The sequence below is a fragment of the Drosophila elegans genome, unplaced genomic scaffold (genome assembly GCF_018152505.1).
Source record: "Drosophila elegans isolate 14027-0461.03 unplaced genomic scaffold, ASM1815250v1 contig_468, whole genome shotgun sequence".
Classification (NCBI taxonomy): domain Eukaryota; kingdom Metazoa; phylum Arthropoda; class Insecta; order Diptera; family Drosophilidae; genus Drosophila; species Drosophila elegans.
The window spans coordinates 4953403-4972768 of record NW_024545855.1 but is presented as its reverse complement, the minus strand read 5'-3'; the positions used below and the strand labels follow the sequence as shown (position 1 = coordinate 4972768).

Below are 19366 nucleotides of genomic sequence, written 5' to 3'. Positions count from 1 at the left end.
TCGTTATAGGATGCATAAGCTATGGAGGATAGTTAACCGGTTCAAAAGAAAACCGGAGCCTAACTGGCCTCTTAAAATACAAAAAACTTATTGTGGTGGTAATGGCAACGTTGGGGAAAACTTTGTATGGACAAAGTCAAACGAGGAAAAGACTGAAGCATTTGTTAATCATCTAGAGGAAAGGTTTAAACCTAAGTTATCAACCTCTATAGAGTACAGGGACAGTATACTTTCTGAAGCAAAGGAGATTATCAAACAAAAAGGGCAAATTTCAAGGGCTACATGGCTCCACAGGGAGGAGTATGGGGGAGACCATCCTGTTGCGGAATTGCGGTTCAGGCCGATTGCGCCATCAGAAACTTACAAGGAGATCAAATTATTACAGAACAAAAAGGCACCTGGGGGTGACAGAATCGAAAACTGCCTAATTAAAAAGCTTCCTCACAAGGCTGTAATGTTTATTACGTATATTTTCAATTGCATATTAAGATTTGGTCACTTTCCATCAAAATGGAAATGTGCGTATATCTCTATGATTAAAAAACCCAGTAAAAGTCATCATGACGTTAACTCTTACAGACCAATCAGCCTTTTGGCTGGCTTTTCTAAAATATTTGAGGCGCTTCTCATGAGAAGAATGTTTGAGAGTAAGGACTTTGAGGAAGCAGTCCCCTCCCACCAATTTGGGTTCAGAAAAGAGCATAATACGGAACAGCAGCTGTTTAGGGTTACGCAATTTATACAAAAAGCGTTTAAAAAAAAGCAATACTGCTCTGCCGTTTTCATTGATGTCAGCGAAGCATTTGACCGCGTATGGCATCACGGTCTGCTTTTGAAACTGGCTAAACTGCTACCGTACTACCTCCTGAGAACCCTGGAAAGTTATCTAACAAATCGCACTTTTGTTGTAAATGGCTATAACGGTCATCAGTCCAGAATTGGTAAAATGACTGCGGGCGTTCCTCAAGGCAGTGTTCTAGGGCCTATTCTCTACACGATTTACACTGCCGACATGCCGCTTCCTACTTCTGTCGGACGGACACTTTTTACTGAGCAAGCTGACCATAAATCCATGCTACTTTCAACTTATGCAGACGACGCTGTCATTATGTGTACGGACAAGGCGGCTCATATAGCAATTGACACGAATACCAAGTATCTCTCTGAAATCACAAGCTGGGCGTCACTTTGGGGTATTACCCTAAACGAAAGCAAAACAGTCCATATTATGTTTGCAAATCGTGCTGTTTCGGTTTTACGTGGACCAACAGCCCCAACTATACATGGTACTAAAATAAAAAACCAATTTAAGCATCGCTATTTAGGGCTTTTACTAGACAGGAGGCTAAAATTAAATCACCATACCACCCAGTTATCAAACAGGGTGCGAGCTGCTGTTTATGGTTTGAGCTGGATCCTGGGTAAGCAGAGCAAGCTCCCAGCTTCAAGCAAAGCACTACTATATAAACAATTAATCGCACCAACCTGGCAGTACGCACTCCCTGTCTGGGGTCCACTGGTTTCAAAAACACAATTTGGTAAAATAGAGGTGTCACACAACAAAATGCTGCGCTGGACTGTGCAAGCTGGCCGTTATACAAGGAATAAGGACATTCAAAGCCTTTACAACGTGAAGGCTGTGCAAGAAGTATTTGACGAAGCCAGTGGCAGGCTTGCCAACTCACTCCTTGCACACCCGAACATGGAAATGAGAAATCTTCTCTTGAATCTATTTACTCCGGATAACCAAGACTTGCCAATTTACTCGAAACAACTTGAAAAACATTTTGAGCCTTTGCGGCGTTTATTGCTACAGCAACCGGCAACACACCAGCAGCAAATTCCAACTCTAATTCGCCTTAAACAACAAGAACACGAACAGCGTAATCTACAGCAAGCACAGCTGCGCATAGAACAACGTGAAAGCCAGGCTAGGCAAAAACAGGAACTAGCGTTAGCGACCGGCGTACCCCAGGAAAGGCCGTCGATGGACTGGGTCAACAACATGTCACGGTCAGTCAGGAGTGGCACGATTAGCCGTGTAGACATGGCCCATATCATCAGGTTTCAGCCAGAGTACATCCAGAGGCTTATTATGAGCCCGCTACTACCATCCGAGGTCCGCACGCCAACTCCAGAGCAGCAGCTTCAAGCTGGCCTGAACAGGCTGAAACTGTACCTGGAAGAAGAACTATTAGATTCATATGATACAGATTTATCTGTGGCGGTCCAAAAAACCATGGCCGTCACCCCTAATTTTTCTCACTCAAATTTACAGGTTTCACAGGTCACTCCTAGATGTCCACACACCAACAGTGATGCTGCTCCAAGATTGCCCCTCGACCAAATCATTGACGGCGCTAATCCAGATCCCTTGGAATCGTCGGCAGCAACTGATGTGGCTGTGCTACTCACTCCTGGTGTGAGAGAAGAATATCACCAAATTGTTCCACCCTCGCCCACTATTCATCACCAAGCTGCAGCTCCAAGCGTTCTTGAAGCCTTTATAGCTCGCCCGCTGTCTGGGACAACAGAAATGGGGCCAAACTGGACTCATCACACACAGGAACTGCGACAAACTACTCTTCAACAGCTGACTGCAATCTCCCTTGGTACTGGATTCTATGCTCCGAAATCTGCCGCCGCCAAAAACTATAGCAGCGCTAGCCCGGACTCTCCAAACTCATCAGCTGAATCAGGTACAGCTGCGGGCTCCAGCTCCAACGCAGACAAGCGGTCAAATCTGCAAATAGACGAGATACTTCCACCTGGCGAGGGAAAAAAGACTTTAATTAGTAACATGCGACCACACGTACAAAAACGCACTGTTTACAATGACACTCCAGTTTCTGCACCTCTGGACTCCTTGGGCAGTACTGCTGAATGCTCTACAACTGGTTTGCCCCGAGCTGACTTTACTGGATCCTCCGCGGCCACTGGTTCGGGCTGTTCTGAAGACGCAAAAGAACTGGTCTCCACTACATCCTTGATTAGTGCCTCCTGCTCTCACGAGTTCTTATCATATCCAGCTGGACCAGCTCCTTCTGCCACTGCTCCCTTGGGGCCAGTGTGCATCCAGTATTCACAGCAAACTCGATGGCAAATTAGCGAACAACCGACGGTGGACTCTCCTGAAGTTGGCGTCGCTAATCTACAGCTGGCTGTATCTGAAATTGCCAACCACATTAATCCGGACTCTCCAGAGGCTTCGAATGAGGCTGACACGTGCTGCAACACACACTCCTAGTACGAGAGGAAAAGACTTGTAAGTTACAGCGTGCAAAAACTCTGACGATACTTTCTCCCCTGTGGATTGGAAACTTGCTGCTACTTAACTTCGCCGACTCCGCTGGCTGGTACACCTCCATCGACACTGGACGCCTTCCTGTGGATGCGGCAACTCCAAATCCTGTTGGCAGAAAGCCGCGAAATACCTGAAAAGAAAATTTTTATTAGCAATCTTGTAAATTCTAAAAATGTAAACAAACCAGCCATGCTGGCTTTTTTCGATTGTCATGCCGCGATATCGGGTCACTAAGGCCACTATCGATATTCGCGGCAGTGACTCTTGACATCGATACTCAGGCATTTTTGGTCACACCTCACAGTTAACAGTTCCTATAAGAATATTTCGATAGTAATAATTTGTCGCGTTTAGTCACAATTCCATGTATTTAAAACCTGTTAAAACACTCAGCATTTATTTTTCATGTTAACACTGTTAAACAAAGCTCCTAAAGCCTACTATTTCTATAAGAATATTTCGATAGCGATAAATTGTCGCGTTTAGTCACAGTTCCAAGTACTTTAAAAAAACCTGTTAACATACTCAGTATTTATTTTTAAGATATTTTTGTTACTACTGTTAAAATACTCTTAAAGCCTACTATTGTAAAGGCCTCTGCTAACGCCACTAAATACTATTTATATATAGCTAACGTATATAACGAGCTGAAATAAATACTAAGCCACACACCTATTCATATAGGCAGAGTGGTCTTACTTGTGACCGTTTCACCGGCACCAAACTGAAAAACAGTTCCTATAAGAATATTTCGATAGTAATAATTTGTCGCATTTAGTCACAATTCCATGTATTTAAAACCTGTTAAAACATTCAGCATTTATTTCTTATGTTAACACTGTTAAACAAAGCTCTTAAAGCCTACTATTTCCATAAGAATATTTCGATAGCGATAAATTGTCGCGTTTAGTCACAGTTCCAAGTATTTTAAAAAACCTGTTAACATACTCAGTATTTATTTTTAAGATATTTTTATGTTACCACTGTTAAAATACTCTTAAAGCCTACTATTGTAAAGGCCTCTGCTAACGCCACTAAATACTATTTATATATAGCTAACGTATATAACGAGCTGAAATAAATACTAAGCCACACACCTATTCATATAGGCAGAGTGGTCTTACTTGTGACCGTTTCACCGGCACCAAACTGAAACCATGGCCAGCGTACAGGAAGACAGCCTGGCCCCCTGCCAGACAATCCAAGGCAAAAACCAGCAACCTCTTACGGATCATGGAGATGCCCCTGTACCTGAGGAAAAAATCCCTGCCATATTTTTACACAATATTTCTTCAATCCAGCCACTAGTAGAGTCTCTTAATACCATCGAGGGACTTCGGAATAAATATTCTTTAACCTGCTTAAAAGGAAACCGAATTAAACTTTTGTGTAAGGATTTACTTTCCTATCAACAGGTTTTGGCAAAATTGGAGGCGGAGAAATGCCAGACGCATACCTTCCAGCGACGCTCGGAGCGTGGATACAGGGTGGTAATTAGGCAAATCCACCACTCTACTCCCTGTGACCAGATTCGCCGCCAGCTAACTAGTATGGGCTTCTCTGTCCGGTATATCAGCAACATTAAACATCGACGTAGCCGGAAACCATTGGACCTATTTGAGGTTGAGCTAGCACCTGCTGCTGATCATGGAAATGACAAGGTTCTCAGCATCACTAGATTGGGAAACCAAGTTGTGAAAGTTGAGCGACAGCTGAGGAGACTTGAACCCGCTATGTGCCACCGCTGCCAGAAGTACGAACATACAAAGGCAAACTGCCGCAGGGACTTTGTCTGCATGAAATGTGCGGGTTCGCATGCTACTACAGATTGCTCAGAAGTAAGGGTACCAAATCCCAAGTGTGCCAACTGTGGACTGGGCCATGTCGCCAGTTACAAGGGCTGCGTGGAATACAAAAAAGCGCAGGCCCGACTCTTGGCTCACCGTGCGCATGTCGCCGTGGATACGGTACCTCAAAATAATAATATGGAGCACAGGCGGCGGGAAACTCTCAGGGTAAACTCGGGTGGCACCAGGATATACCCGGTAGAGTCTCCGCGAGTTCGTAACCCCCTCCACTGCACCCCCTCCAAAGCTACCTACAGTCAGATACTCAAGAAAAATCTCCAAAGGACGGTCCCCGCGAAAAACCCTGCGGAAAATCATTTAAAAGTTTTTCAAGCCCGCCTACAGGCGGAACAGGGCAGCCTTAGGGAAAATCCTTTCTCAACCCGTCCTAATAATTTTTCTCCCGGCAGGAAAAACAGTGCGAGGTCTCCCCCTACAACGAGTGGCAACCAGCAGCGCGGGCAGCAGCCCCATCAAAAACCCAAATCGCTGAAGGAAACCTGTTCTAGCCCTGGCTCCCCCTCACTTACTACTGAGGAAATGCTCCAGCTGGTCCAGCAAAACATGATAGCCGTGAGTGAAATGGGGAAGAAGGTAGATGCCCTCTTTAAATTAGTAAATCTCCTTATTGCCTCATCCAATGGGCAAATAAATGTTAATGAAATTTGCCATGCCTAATGCCAGAAATGTGATACTAAATCCCAGAAATTACTCAGATATTATGATTATTACTGAAATTCGCCTACATTGCAACTTTGACCCTCTTACCACCACCAATAATGAGGTCCACCTTAATGGATATGTTTTATACAGTGCCACCCACCCCACTAAAAGGAGTGGGGGTACAGCCGTTTTTATAAAATCTAACCTCAGACATATTGCTCTACAACCCATAATGGAAGACTACATTCAAAGTTGCCTGTTACTCATCACAACTGCTAATAGGGAACAGATAGTCGTTGCTCCAGTCTACTTGCCACCCCAGCACAAATGGTCAGAAGTTCACTTCAACATGTTCTTCGCTCACATGAAGAAATTATCGAATAGCTCAAAAATCATCATATGCGGGGATTGGAATGCCAAAAACCCCTGGTGGGGCTGCGTTCGATCCTGTGCAAGAGGCAGGAACCTCTTGCGTTCAATTCATTCATATAATCAGATAAACATACTGGCAACTTTCGACAGTAGGAAAATGCCATCTGCAATCGATTTTGCGGTCTATCTAGGTATACCTAGTGATAGGTTTCGCACTCACTCAGTAGTAGATCTACAATCTGACCATCTTCCTATCTTTATTGAGCTGGCTGTAGAAGGACATTTTGAAAATGGTGCTCAAAACTGTCGACTTCTGCCACCTAGGGCGAATGTTAAAAAATTTCAACGCATCCTATCTGATTCCATTCACTTAAATACAGAAATTTCATCAGGAAATGATATCGAACTTGTTATTGATTCTCTATATAATAAAATCTACTGCGCGGCTGCGGCAGCGTCCCAAAATAACTCGCGCCCAAACCTTCGACCAGGACAAATCATCCTTAGCCAGCGACTTCAACTGCAGCTAGACCAGAAAAACATTAGCAAGCAAACCTTCATGGTTAGGCCTACGCCAGAAAATCGAAGAATTTACCAACAAGCAAGTCGTACATTTTCAAAATCTGTGCAGGAAGAGAAAATCAAAATAAATAACAAGATCTTTAATAATATCAATCCTAATGATCATTATAGGATGCATAAGCTATGGAGGATAGTTAACCGGTTCAAAAGAAAACCGGAGCCTAACTGGCCTCTTAAAATACAAGAAACTAATTGTGGTGGTAATGGCAACGTTGGGGAAAACTTTGTATGGACAAATCCAAATGAGGAAAAGACTGAAGCATTTTTTAATCATCTTGAGGAAAGGTTTACACCGGCAACACTTCAGCAGCAAATTCCAACTCTAATTCGCCTTAAACAACAAGAACACGAACACGAACACGAACAGCGTAATCTACAGCAAGCACAGCTGCACATAGAACAACGTGAAAGCCAGGCTAGGCAAAAACAGGCACTAGAGTTAGCGACCGGCGTACCCCAGGAAAGGCCGTCGATGGACTGGGTCAACAACATGTCACGGTCAGTCAGGAGTGGCACGATTAGCCGTGAGGACATGGCCCATATCATCAGATTTCAGCCAGAGTACATCCAGAGGCTTATTATGAGCCCGCTACTACCATCCGAGGTCCGCACGCCAACTCCAGAGCAGCAGCTTCAGGCTGGCCTGAACAGGCTGAAACTGTACCTGGAAGAAGAACTATTAGATTCATATGATACAGATTTATCTGTGGCGGTCCAAAAAACCATGGCCGTCACCCCTAATTTTTCTCACTCAAATTTACAGGTTTCAACGAAGGTCACTCCTAGATGTTCACACACCAACAGTGATGCTGCTCCAAGATTGCCCCTCGACCAAATCATTGACGGCGCTAATCCGGATCCCTTGGAATCGTCGGCAGCAACTGATGTGGCTGTGCTACTCACTCCTGGTGTGAGAGAAGAGTATCACCAAATTGTTCCACCCTCGCCCACTATTCATCACCAAGCTGCAGCTCCAAGCGTTCTTGAAGCCTTTATAGCTCGCCCGCTGTCTGGGACAACGGAAATGGGGCCAAACTGGACTCATCACACACAGGAACTGCGACAAACTACTCTTCAACAGCTGACTGCAATCTCCCTTGGTACTGGATTCTATGCTCCGAAATCTGCTGCCGCCAAAAACAATAGCAGCGCTAGCCCGGACTCTCCAAACTCATCAGCTGAATCAGGTACAGCTGCGGGCTCCAGCTCCAACGCAGACAAGCGGTCAAATCTGCAGATAGACGAGATACTTCCACCTGGCGAGGGAGAAAAGACTTTAATTAGTAACATGCGACCACACGTACAAAAACGCACTGTTTACAACGACACTCCAGTTTCTGCACCTCTGGACTCCTTGGGCAGTACTGCTGAATGCTCTACAACTGGTTTGCCCCGAGCTGACTTTACTGGATCCTCCGCGGCCACTGGTTCGGGCTGTTCTGAAGACGCAAAAGAACTGGTCTCCACTACATCCTTGATTAGTGCCTCCTGCTCTCACGAGTTCTTATCATATCCAGCTGGACCAGCTCCTTCTGCCACTGCTCCCTTGGGGTCAGTGTGCATCCAGTATTCACAGCAAACTCGATGGCAAATTAGCCAACAACCGACGGTGGACTCTCCTGAAGTTGGCGTCGCTAATCTACAGCTGGCTGTATCCAACCACATTAATCCGGACTCTCCAGAGGCTTTGAATGAGGCTGACACGTGCTGCAACAACCACCCCTAGTACGAGAGGAAAAGACTTGTAAGTTACAGCGTGCAAAAACTCTGACGATACTTTCTCCCCTGTGGATTGGAAACTTGCTGCTACTTAACTTCGCCGACTCCGCTGGCTGGTACACCTCCATCGACACTGGACGCCTTCCTGTGGATGCGGCAACTCCAAATCCTGTTGGCAGAAAGCCGCGAAATACCTGAAAAGAAAATTTTTATTAGCAAACTTGTAAATTCTAAAAATGTAAACAAACCAGCCATGCTGGCTTTTTTCGATTGTCATGCCGCGATATCGGGTCACTAAAGCCACTATCGATATTCGCGGCAGTGACTCTTGACATCGATACTCAGGCAATTTTGGTCACACCTCACAGTTAACAGTTCCTATAAGAATATTTCGATAGTAATAATTTGTCGCGTTTAGTCACAATTCCATGTATTTAAAACCTGTTAAAACATTCAGCATTTATTTCTTATGTTAACACTGTTAAACAAAGCTCTTAAAGCCTACTATTTCCATAAGAATATTTCGATAGCGATAAATTGTCGCGTTTAGTCACAGTTCCAAGTATTTTAAAAAACCTGTTAACATACTCAGTATTTATTTTTAAGATATTTTTATGCTACTACTGTTAAAATACTCTTAAAGCCTACTATTGTAAAGGCCTCTGCTAACGCCACTAAATACTATTTATATATAGCTAACGTATATAACGAGCTGAAATAAATACTAAGCCACACACCTATTCATATAGGCAGAGTGGTCTTACTTGTGACCGTTCCACCGGCACCAAACTGAAAAAACTTCGCCGACTCCGCTGGCTGGTACACCTCCATCGACACTGGACGCCTTCCTGTGGATGCGGCAACTCCAAATCCTGTTGGCAGAAAGCCGCGAAATACCTGAAAAGAAAATTTTTATTAGCAAACTTGTAAATTCTAAAAATGTAAACAAACCAGCCATGCTGGCTTTTTTCGATTGTCATGCCGCGATATCGGGTCACTAAAGCCACTATCGATATTCGCGGCAGTGACTCTTGACATCGATACTCAGGCATTTTTGGTCACACCTCACAGTTAACAGTTCCTATAAGAATATTTCGATAGTAATAATTTGTCGCGTTTAGTCACAATTCCATGTATTTAAAACCTGTTAAAACATTCAGCATTTATTTCTTATGTTAACACTGTTAAACAAAGCTCTTAAAGCCTACTATTTCCATAAGAATATTTCGATAGCGATAAATTGTCGCGTTTAGTCACAGTTCCAAGTATTTTAAAAAACCTGTTAACATACTCAGTATTTATTTTTAAGATATTTTTATGTTACTACTGTTAAAATACTCTTAAAGCCAACTATTGTAAAGGCCTCTGCTAACGCCACTAAATACTATTTATATATAGCTAACGTATATAACGAGCTGAAATAAATACTAAGCCACACACCTATTCATATAGGCAGAGTGGTCTTACTTGTGACCGTTTCACCGGCACCAAACTGAAAAAGAGGCAGCTTGGCTGGGTGGACCACTTCCTGCGAATCCTGATGACGGTGATTGCGGATGGAGACGAAACTATGATCGAGACGGCTGCGATGGACGAACCTTCAATAAATAAATAAATAAAAATTAAAAATAAATGCGCAATAAACAAATCTAAAACATAAACGTAACTGACACAAATGCGATCCAGCAACCATCAAAAACAAACTTCGCTGCGCCTGCAAAATAATAAAAACAAAAATGTTAACAACATTCAATTAACAATTTTAAACTAAAAGCCACTTACCTGCCACAAATGGTATCCTGGCTCCTGACAAGCAAGAAGATGACTCGCGATGGACAGCTGCAAGAAATAAAAATTATATAAGTAAATGCGCAATAATTAAAATCAAAAACATAAACACATCCGTCAACAAACATCCGCTGCGACTGCCTCAACTTACCTGACACAAACGCACTGCGGATCCGGCCAAATTTGACTTCTGAGAAAAACACAGAAACAAAACAAAACAAAAGCACACTCACCTGACCCAAGCTTCTCTCGGCCACTGGCAAAACACACTGACTGCGGCGTGGGAAGGACTGCGGCGTGGGAAGGACTGCGACGTGGGACGCGACTGCGGCGGGGGAACTGACTGCGGCGAGGGAGTATACTGCGGCGATAAATTAGATGGCGAGAAATGTTACTGCGGGAAAAGAAAGCACGCCTAAATTATTACCACCAATGTTTACATTAAATAACAGTGTGACCCTCAACCTAAAATCCCAAATGTAACCCAAAATATACTAACCTAGCTTTAAGCTTAAATATAGCTAAAAAAAAAAAATAGACATAATACACTAACACATAAAAATGCAATGTACATACTATTTCCCGCCATTTAATGTACCTAAATATTACAATACATGTAATCAGAGGGCAATAAATATAACGACCAGGGAATTCTGATCAACAGTCTTCTCCTGAGTGTCGTTGAGTAAACTTGAAAAAATCAACAGTCTTCTCCTGAGTGTCGTTGAGTAAACTTGAAAAAAGCCGCCATACGCTTGTTTTGGTCAAACTGCAAAGGAACAGAAAACATAATCAGAACAACTCTGAACAAAATTGTAATTAAAATCATAAAGACAACTATTACCTACTCTACCTTCCTGCTCAAATCCTCGCCTCGACGCAGCAAATCCTGCATGCTACCCAGAAACCAGCCACTCCTGCCTTGCGTTTCTTTACTGGACCTGATGGATGCCACAGATCCGTTTTGGCCATGCTGAAAAGGAATATTAACACATATTAACACAACTAAAATCCCATTGCACGAAAACTACAATCAACACCATAAAATCAACTTTAAAACTTATCTACGCTCCTGCCAATCCTCTCGCCTCGGTTGAGTAGCAAATCCCGATGCAACCCGAGACGCTAGCTACTCCTACTCCATTTGTATTCGATGGCCGCCACAGCAAATCCTGATGCAACCCGCGCCGCCAGCTACTCCTACTCCATTTGGATTCGATGGCCGCCACAACAAATCCTGATGCAACCCGCGACGCCAGCTACTCCTACTCCATTTGGATTTGATGACCGCCACAGGTCCGATTTGGCCATCCTGAAATGTAAGAATAAAACACAGTTAAAGCATCTTCAATGCAATTAAAACCATAATTTTGACCTACAAACCTAAAACTGCAGCATAAATTTCCCAAGCTACAAATGTAAACAATAGGCACGGCACTGCCAGCCCAAAATTTATTAACAGGTTGCTGTTGCCTATTGGTATTTTAAAAAACTGTTGAACGGTCACTATTCCCGAGCATGCAAATCTAGTATTTTTATTCTCTGTTAATGTTAAACCAATGTAAACTCATTAAAGCTAGCTATTTTCTAGCCTCTGCATATATTTTAGCCACTATGTATATTTGTATAAACATATGTAAACTCATGTACACAAATAAAATCAGCCGCAACGCTCATTCTGCGCCGGCTTTACTAAGTGCATACACGCACTCCTCTGAAAAAAAAACAAAAAACAAACATGAAATAAAAAAGCATAAATTAAATTACAGCCGAAATAAATTTAAAACAATTATGCACTAATTTGCCTCAGCCAATGGATTCCTACCTGGTCCAAGCCAAGACGACTGCGGCGGGAGATTTTTCCAGCCTTACTGGTCCGTCACATTCCAGCTGGACGTGCACTGGATCCAGCAATGTCCTTCTCCAAAGCCAGCCAAGGTCGGCCTGGCTGGGTGGAACATTTCCTGCGGTTCCTGTTGGTTGTGACTGCGGCGGGGGATTTTCTCCATCCTTACTGCCAGCTTAGGACAGCCTGGCTGGGAGGATCGTTCCTGCGATTCCTGATGACTGAGACCGCGGATGGGGACGAGGAGGCGGTTGTGACGGCTGCGATGGATGAACCTGCAAGAAAACAAAAAACAAACATGAAATAAAAAAGCATAAATTAAATTACAGCCGAAATAAATTTAAAACAATTATGCACTAATTTGCCTCAGCCAATGGATTCCTACCTGGTCCAAGCCAAGACGACTGCGGCGGGAGATTTTTCCAGCCTTACTGGTCCGTCACATTCCAGCTGGACGTGCACTGGATCCAGCAATGTCCTTCTCCAAAGCCAGCCAAGGTCGGCCTGGCTGGGTGGAACATTTCCTGCGGTTCCTGTTGGTTGTGACTGCGGCGGGGGATTTTCTCCATCCTTACTGCCAGCTTAGGACAGCCTGGCTGGGAGGATCGTTCCTGCGATTCCTGATGACTGAGACCGCGGATGGGGACGAGGAGGCGGTTGTGACGGCTGCGATGGATGAACCTGCAAGAAAACAAAAAACAAACATGAAATAAAAAAGCATAAATTAAATTACAGCCGAAATAAATTTAAAACAATTATGCACTAATTTGCCTCAGCCAATGGATTCCTACCTGGTCCAAGCCAAGACGACTGCGGCGGGAGATTTTTCCAGCCTTACTGGTCCGTCACATTCCAGCTGGACGTGCACTGGATCCAGCAATGTCCTTCTCCAAAGCCAGCCAAGGTCGGCCTGGCTGGGTGGAACATTTCCTGCGGTTCCTGTTGGTTGTGACTGCGGCGGGGGATTTTCTCCATCCTTACTGCCAGCTTAGGACAGCCTGGCTGGGAGGATCGTTCCTGCGATTCCTGATGACTGAGACCGCGGATGGGGACGAGGAGGCGGTTGTGACGGCTGCGATGGATGAACCTGCAAGAAAACAAAAAACAAACATGAAATAAAAAAGCATAAATTAAATTACAGCCGAAATAAATTTAAAACAATTATGCACTAATTTGCCTCAGCCAATGGATTCCTACCTGGTCCAAGCCAAGACGACTGCGGCGGGAGATTTTTCCAGCCTTACTGGTCCGTCACATTCCAGCTGGACGTGCACTGGATCCAGCAATGTCCTTCTCCAAAGCCAGCCAAGGTCGGCCTGGCTGGGTGGAACATTTCCTGCGGTTCCTGTTGGTTGTGACTGCGGCGGGGGATTTTCTCCATCCTTACTGCCAGCTTAGGACAGCCTGGCTGGGAGGATCGTTCCTGCGATTCCTGATGACTGAGACCGCGGATGGGGACGAGGAGGCGGTTGTGACGGCTGCGATGGATGAACCTGCAAGAAAACAAAAAACAAACATGAAATAAAAAAGCATAAATTAAATTACAGCCGAAATAAATTTAAAACAATTATGCACTAATTTGCCTCAGCCAATGGATTCCTACCTGGTCCAAGCCAAGACGACTGCGGCGGGAGATTTTTCCAGCCTTACTGGTCCGTCACATTCCAGCTGGACGTGCACTGGATCCAGCAATGTCCTTCTCCAAAGCCAGCCAAGGTCGGCCTGGCTGGGTGGAACATTTCCTGCGGTTCCTGTTGGTTGTGACTGCGGCGGGGGATTTTCTCCATCCTTACTGCCAGCTTAGGACAGCCTGGCTGGGAGGATCGTTCCTGCGATTCCTGATGACTGAGACCGCGGATGGGGACGAGGAGGCGGTTGTGACGGCTGCGATGGATGAACCTGCAAGAAAACAAAAAACAAACATGAAATAAAAAAGCATAAATTAAATTACAGCCGAAATAAATTTAAAACAATTATGCACTAATTTGCCTCAGCCAATGGATTCCTACCTGGTCCAAGCCAAGACGACTGCGGCGGGAGATTTTTCCAGCCTTACTGGTCCGTCACATTCCAGCTGGACGTGCACTGGATCCAGCAATGTCCTTCTCCAAAGCCAGCCAAGGTCGGCCTGGCTGGGTGGAACATTTCCTGCGGTTCCTGTTGGTTGTGACTGCGGCGGGGGATTTTCTCCATCCTTACTGCCAGCTTAGGACAGCCTGGCTGGGAGGATCGTTCCTGCGATTCCTGATGACTGAGACCGCGGATGGGGACGAGGAGGCGGTTGTGACGGCTGCGATGGATGAACCTGCAAGAAAACAAAAAACAAACATGAAATAAAAAAGCATAAATTAAATTACAGCCGAAATAAATTTAAAACAATTATGCACTAATTTGCCTCAGCCAATGGATTCCTACCTGGTCCAAGCCAAGACGACTGCGGCGGGAGATTTTTCCAGCCTTACTGGTCCGTCACATTCCAGCTGGACGTGCACTGGATCCAGCAATGTCCTTCTCCAAAGCCAGCCAAGGTCGGCCTGGCTGGGTGGAACATTTCCTGCGGTTCCTGTTGGTTGTGACTGCGGCGGGGGATTTTCTCCATCCTTACTGCCAGCTTAGGACAGCCTGGCTGGGAGGATCGTTCCTGCGATTCCTGATGACTGAGACCGCGGATGGGGACGAGGAGGCGGTTGTGACGGCTGCGATGGATGAACCTGCAAGAAAACAAAAAACAAACATGAAATAAAAAAGCATAAATTAAATTACAGCCGAAATAAATTTAAAACAATTATGCACTAATTTGCCTCAGCCAATGGATTCCTACCTGGTCCAAGCCAAGACGACTGCGGCGGGAGATTTTTCCAGCCTTACTGGTCCGTCACATTCCAGCTGGACGTGCACTGGATCCAGCAATGTCCTTCTCCAAAGCCAGCCAAGGTCGGCCTGGCTGGGTGGAACATTTCCTGCGGTTCCTGTTGGTTGTGACTGCGGCGGGGGATTTTCTCCATCCTTACTGCCAGCTTAGGACAACCTGGCTGGGAGGATCGTTCCTGCGATTCCTGATGACTGAGACCGCGGATGGGGACGAGGAGGCGGTTGTGACGGCTGCGATGGATGAACCTGCAAGAAAACAAAAAACAAACATGAAATAAAAAAGCATAAATTAAATTACAGCCGAAATAAATTTAAAACAATTATGCACTAATTTGCCTCAGCCAATGGATTCCTACCTGGTCCAAGCCAAGACGACTGCGGCGGGAGATTTTTCCAGCCTTACTGGTCCGTCACATTCCAGCTGGACGTGCACTGGATCCAGCAATGTCCTTCTCCAAAGCCAGCCAAGGTCGGCCTGGCTGGGTGGAACATTTCCTGCGGTTCCTGTTGGTTGTGACTGCGGCGGGGGATTTTCTCCATCCTTACTGCCAGCTTAGGACAGCCTGGCTGGGAGGATCGTTCCTGCGATTCCTGATGACTGAGACCGCGGATGGGGACGAGGAGGCGGTTGTGACGGCTGCGATGGATGAACCTGCAAGAAAACAAAAAACAAACATGAAATAAAAAAGCATAAATTAAATTACAGCCGAAATAAATTTAAAACAATTATGCACTAATTTGCCTCAGCCAATGGATTCCTACCTGGTCCAAGCCAAGACGACTGCGGCGGGAGATTTTTCCAGCCTTACTGGTCCGTCACATTCCAGCTGGACGTGCACTGGATCCAGCAATGTCCTTCTCCAAAGCCAGCCAAGGTCGGCCTGGCTGGGTGGAACATTTCCTGCGGTTCCTGTTGGTTGTGACTGCGGCGGGGGATTTTCTCCATCCTTACTGCCAGCTTAGGACAGCCTGGCTGGGAGGATCGTTCCTGCGATTCCTGATGACTGAGACCGCGGATGGGGACGAGGAGGCGGTTGTGACGGCTGCGATGGATGAACCTGCAAGAAAACAAAAAACAAACATGAAATAAAAAAGCATAAATTAAATTACAGCCGAAATAAATTTAAAACAATTATGCACTAATTTGCCTCAGCCAATGGATTCCTACCTGGTCCAAGCCAAGACGACTGCGGCGGGAGATTTTTCCAGCCTTACTGGTCCGTCACATTCCAGCTGGACGTGCACTGGATCCAGCAATGTCCTTCTCCAAAGCCAGCCAAGGTCGGCCTGGCTGGGTGGAACATTTCCTGCGGTTCCTGTTGGTTGTGACTGCGGCGGGGGATTTTCTCCATCCTTACTGCCAGCTTAGGACAGCCTGGCTGGGAGGATCGTTCCTGCGATTCCTGATGACTGAGACCGCGGATGGGGACGAGGAGGCGGTTGTGACGGCTGCGATGGATGAACCTGCAAGAAAACAAAAAACAAACATGAAATAAAAAAGCATAAATTAAATTACAGCCGAAATAAATTTAAAACAATTATGCACTAATTTGCCTCAGCCAATGGATTCCTACCTGGTCCAAGCCAAGACGACTGCGGCGGGAGATTTTTCCAGCCTTACTGGTCCGTCACATTCCAGCTGGACGTGCACTGGATCCAGCAATGTCCTTCTCCAAAGCCAGCCAAGGTCGGCCTGGCTGGGTGGAACATTTCCTGCGGTTCCTGTTGGTTGTGACTGCGGCGGGGGATTTTCTCCATCCTTACTGCCAGCTTAGGACAGCCTGGCTGGGAGGATCGTTCCTGCGATTCCTGATGACTGAGACCGCGGATGGGGACGAGGAGGCGGTTGTGACGGCTGCGATGGATGAACCTGCAAGAAAACAAAAAACAAACATGAAATAAAAAAGCATAAATTAAATTACAGCCGAAATAAATTTAAAACAATTATGCACTAATTTGCCTCAGCCAATGGATTCCTACCTGGTCCAAGCCAAGACGACTGCGGCGGGAGATTTTTCCAGCCTTACTGGTCCGTCACATTCCAGCTGGACGTGCACTGGATCCAGCAATGTCCTTCTCCAAAGCCAGCCAAGGTCGGCCTGGCTGGGTGGAACATTTCCTGCGGTTCCTGTTGGTTGTGACTGCGGCGGGGGATTTTCTCCATCCTTACTGCCAGCTTAGGACAGCCTGGCTGGGAGGATCGTTCCTGCGATTCCTGATGACTGAGACCGCGGATGGGGACGAGGAGGCGGTTGTGACGGCTGCGATGGATGAACCTGCAAGAAAACAAAAAACAAACATGAAATAAAAAAGCATAAATTAAATTACAGCCGAAATAAATTTAAAACAATTATGCACTAATTTGCCTCAGCCAATGGATTCCTACCTGGTCCAAGCCAAGACGACTGCGGCGGGAGATTTTTCCAGCCTTACTGGTCCGTCACATTCCAGCTGGACGTGCACTGGATCCAGCAATGTCCTTCTCCAAAGCCAGCCAAGGTCGGCCTGGCTGGGTGGAACATTTCCTGCGGTTCCTGTTGGTTGTGACTGCGGCGGGGGATTTTCTCCATCCTTACTGCCAGCTTAGGACAGCCTGGCTGGGAGGATCGTTCCTGCGATTCCTGATGACTGAGACCGCGGATGGGGACGAGGAGGCGGTTGTGACGGCTGCGATGGATGAACCTGCAAGAAAACAAAAAACAAACATGAAATAAAAAAGCATAAATTAAATTACAGCCGAAATAAATTTAAAACAATTATGCACTAATTTGCCTCAGCCAATGGATTCCTACCTGGTCCAAGCCAAGACGACTGCGGCGGGAGATTTTTCCAGCCTTACTGGTCCGTCACATTCCAGCTGGACGTGCACTGGATCCAGCAATGTCCTTCTCCAAAGCCAGCCAAGGTCGGCCTGGCTGGGTGGAACATTTCCTGCGGTTCCTGTTGGTTGTGACTGCTGACCAGGATGCCGAAAGCCGATGCAATGGATTCCTACAAGGACCTCGGGTTACGACTGCAGCGAGTGATACCATCCACATACACTCACAGGCGCGCACGCTTGCATTCCAAAACTGAAAAAAAAAGAAAAAGAAAAGCACAAATTAAATTACAGCCGAATTAAACTCACTACAATCTTCCACTTATCTGACTCAGCCAAATTTAAAACAATTATGCACTAATCTGCCCCAGCCGAAGGACTCCTTTCCGGTTCAAAGAAAGGCGACGGCGGCGGGGTATCTTTATCCTTACTGGTACCACAAATTCCGGCTGTGACATTTCAGTACCGCTTCTCGATCGAGACTGCCTGATCTATCAATCAGAGCTCCCTTTTATACAAATTGGTCAACACCCTCTTGTTCACATACTTTACCAAATACCATATGGCCGTCTCTTTTACTCGCACCATGTCACAGCGAGACTGCACATAACGGACCTCCGTTAGGCTCAACGCAACACTAACACACAGAAACTCATATAAAGAAAGGAATGCGAAGGGAGGAATAACAAGCAACGAGTAGCATTCATAACATAAGCTTCAATTCTAAGTAAAAATGTAATTCCAAGTAAGTCAGCATTTCATGTTCATTCTTATTTTAATAGCGTTATACCACGAAAACAAAACTAAAGGTCCGACATATTCTTAATCAGTCCCCAGGCAACTACGACTTTTCGTCAATCCGTTTTTGCGTTCGTTTCTACGCAAACTAGTCTTTCAGTTTAAAAGCTACCTAGATGAATGTCGTTTTTCTATTGCGGGTTGTTTATAAGCGGGTACGGGCTGGATTGGCCGACTATATCATATATCTCCCATATAAATAATCAGAAAATTAAATGAAGCAAACTATAAATTAATTATTAAGTCTACGTACCATCATTGTTATTAGAAATATACGCACAAAAATCGAAATCTAGTCTTGTTATAGAATATTTTATTTGTTCAGTACTTGCAAGGGTATACAAATTTTTATATTTTGCTGGTTTTTTATAACTTGGTTCGGGCCGGATTGGCAGACTAAATCATATAGAGCCCTTATAAATAATCAGATAATTAAATGAACCAAACTATACCCTCCTTGATTTAAATTTTATAAGAACATGCTCCGGGATATGGTTTTCTATTTTACAACTACGGTTTAGTTTTATAAATTCAGACAAAGTATAGCTGCCATAGGAACGATAAAAAAATGAATTTAAAATCTACGTACCTTCATTGTTATTAAAAATATACGCATAAAAACTGAAATCTAGTCTTTGGTTTTGGTGTTATGTATATTTTTTGGTGTTATATTTTTGCAAAGTTTTTTTGCAGTATATTTTGGGGAATATTTGACTTACAGAAGAGTTAACTACTGTTCCCTACGACTGACGGCCCTA

At 45.0% G+C, this 19366-nt stretch overlaps 3 long non-coding RNA genes across 11 annotated transcripts; all 3 read right to left on the bottom strand.

The window, feature by feature from the left end:
• Positions 1 to 1781: 1781 nt before the first annotated feature.
• Positions 1782 to 3616, bottom strand: LOC121467523. Of its 6 annotated transcripts, none has more exons than XR_005977574.1 (4): positions 3602 to 3616; positions 2827 to 3434; positions 2267 to 2768; positions 1782 to 2179 (listed from the first exon to the last, which is right to left on the bottom strand). It is a non-coding gene; the product is annotated as an uncharacterized LOC121467523 (long non-coding RNA). The 6 variants fall into 6 exon arrangements; XR_005977573.1 differs by lacking the exon at positions 3602 to 3616 and adding an exon at positions 3489 to 3506; XR_005977575.1 differs by lacking the exon at positions 3602 to 3616 and having other exon boundaries at positions 1782 to 2191; positions 2827 to 3516.
• A 5670-nt stretch (positions 3617 to 9286) lies between these two features.
• Positions 9287 to 10677, bottom strand: LOC121467524. 4 transcript variants are annotated; one of them, XR_005977578.1, is made up of 5 exons: positions 10427 to 10677; positions 10270 to 10326; positions 10159 to 10201; positions 9552 to 10085; positions 9287 to 9384 (listed from the first exon to the last, which is right to left on the bottom strand). It is a non-coding gene; the product is annotated as an uncharacterized LOC121467524 (long non-coding RNA). The 4 variants fall into 4 exon arrangements; XR_005977580.1 differs by having other exon boundaries at positions 9552 to 10201; positions 10427 to 10440; positions 10509 to 10677; XR_005977577.1 differs by having other exon boundaries at positions 9552 to 10201.
• A 171-nt stretch (positions 10678 to 10848) lies between these two features.
• On the bottom strand, positions 10849 to 17977 carry LOC121467522. Its single transcript, XR_005977570.1, has 17 exons — positions 17785 to 17977; positions 17379 to 17674; positions 16973 to 17268; positions 16567 to 16862; positions 16161 to 16456; positions 15755 to 16050; positions 15349 to 15644; positions 14943 to 15238; positions 14537 to 14832; positions 14131 to 14426; positions 13725 to 14020; positions 13319 to 13614; positions 12913 to 13208; positions 12507 to 12802; positions 12101 to 12396; positions 11120 to 11587; positions 10849 to 11044 (listed from the first exon to the last, which is right to left on the bottom strand). It is a non-coding gene; the product is annotated as an uncharacterized LOC121467522 (long non-coding RNA).
• Between the last annotated feature and the right edge of the window lie 1389 nt (positions 17978 to 19366).